General features: G+C 55.0%; 1 pseudogene; it reads left to right on the top strand.

The window, feature by feature from the left end:
• The first annotated feature begins 101 nt into the window (after window positions 1–101).
• Window positions 102–1,663, top strand: LOC127921261 (suppressor of cytokine signaling 1-like; annotated as a pseudogene).
• The last annotated feature ends 245 nt before the right edge of the window (window positions 1,664–1,908 follow it).

Below are 1,908 nucleotides of genomic sequence, written 5' to 3'. Positions count from 1 at the left end.
GAGGTAATAATGAGACTATAAGGAGAACCAGTACTGAGTCAATGTGCAGGGTACCAGGTCCCTTCCCCTGGCCAAGCCCCAGTGTCCCTCCCCTGGCCAAGCCCCAGTGTCCTCTCCTCCCCTGCCTCGGACCTCTTCTCCCACTTGCCCGATCCGGGATCCAGACTCTGGACCACACACCTCCAGAGGCCCTTCTTCAGCCAAAGCCCATGGGAGTATCTTCTAGTGCGACACACACACTGTCAGCTGGTTCACAGTGGCTACTACTGGGGCCTATGGAGATGGAGGAGGCCCACCGCACCCTGCAACTCACACCGCCTGGGAGCTTCCTCATCAGGTATACACCGCACCTGCTACACACACACCGCCTGGGAGCTTCCTCATCAGGGCAGCACACCGCACCCTGCTACACACACACCTCCTGGGAGCTTCCTCATCAGGTATACACCACACCCTGCTACACACCGCCTGGGAGCTTCCTCATCAGGTATACACCACACCCTGCTACACACACGCCTGGGAGCTCCTCATCAGGTGGCACCGCACCCTGCTACACACACGCCTGGGAGCTTCCTCCTCAGCTATACACCACACCCTGCTACACACACACCGCCTGGGAGCTCTCATCAGGTATACCCGCACCCTGCTACACACACCGCCTGGGAGCCCTCATCAGCTATACACCACCGTGCTACTGACACACCACCTGGGAGCTTCCTCATCAGGTATACACCGCACCCTGCTACACACACACCGCCTGGGAGCTTCCTCATCAGCTATACACCACACCCTGCTACTGACACACCGCCCTGGGAGCTTCCTCATCAGGTATACACACTTCCCTGCCACACCCCCGCCTGGGAGCTTCACTCATCAGGTATGGGCACCACACACACACTGCTGGGAGCTTCCTCATCAGGTGTATACCTGCATCTGCTCCCACACTGCCTGGGAGCTTCCTCATCAGGGTATAACTACCACAAAATAATAATATAATAATATAATATATGCCATTTAGCTGACGCTTTATCCAAAGGGACTTACAGTCATGTGTGCATACATTCTACGTATGGGTGGGTCCCGGAATCGAACCCACTGCCCTGATGCGTTACAAAGCGCCATGCTCTACCAACTGAGCTACAGAAGGACCACACACACCGCCTGGGAGCTTCCTCGTCAGTATACTCCGCACCTACTAAACACGCCTGGGAGCTTCCTCATCAGGTAATAACACACACCGCCTGGGAGCTCCCTCCATCAGGTATACAAACAAGCACAGCCCCTTGCTGTTCATTCCTTGTGTAACGTTGTGCTGTCGTGTGAGTGTGTGTTGCCGAGGGACAGCAGTCAGCCGGACGTCTTCTTCACCCTCAGTTACCACGCGACCGGGGGCCCGATCAGTGTCCGGCCTCCTGACCAGTCAGAGTTTCCTACCAACGGCAGTAACAAGGCCTTTGATTCGTTGTTCTCCTTGCTGCGATTCTACGTGAGTCGTCCCATAGGCGGCTGCGAGGGCGTGGAGCGCAGGGAGCACCCATGACCTTACAGCAGCTGTGTAGGGGACGGATCGTGGAGTTGTAATGGAGCGGAGAGGATAGATTCACTACCTGGGCTTAACCAGGTGGTCATACAGTATCTACAGGACTATCCTTATAGTATATAGACACCCCTCCTACCGGAGAGTTTGGGGCACCACTTCCGTTCAACAGACTGAAACTCTCTGAACGGTACTGACCCGAAACTACAATGGAGTGGAGCCCCAGAAAACAGAATTGGAATTTGCTGTTTTTACACTCTCTGTCTCTGTTCTGGTTCTGTGGTTCTGTCTCTGGTCTGGTTCTGTCTCTGTTCTGTGGTTCTTATCTGTGTGGTTCTGTCTCTGGTCTGTGGTTCTGTCTCTGGTCTGGT

This window comes from Oncorhynchus keta, unplaced genomic scaffold, assembly GCF_023373465.1.
Source record: "Oncorhynchus keta strain PuntledgeMale-10-30-2019 unplaced genomic scaffold, Oket_V2 Un_contig_21830_pilon_pilon, whole genome shotgun sequence".
Lineage (NCBI taxonomy): Eukaryota > Metazoa > Chordata > Actinopteri > Salmoniformes > Salmonidae > Oncorhynchus > Oncorhynchus keta.
This window is presented reverse-complemented; position numbering and strand designations above follow the sequence as displayed.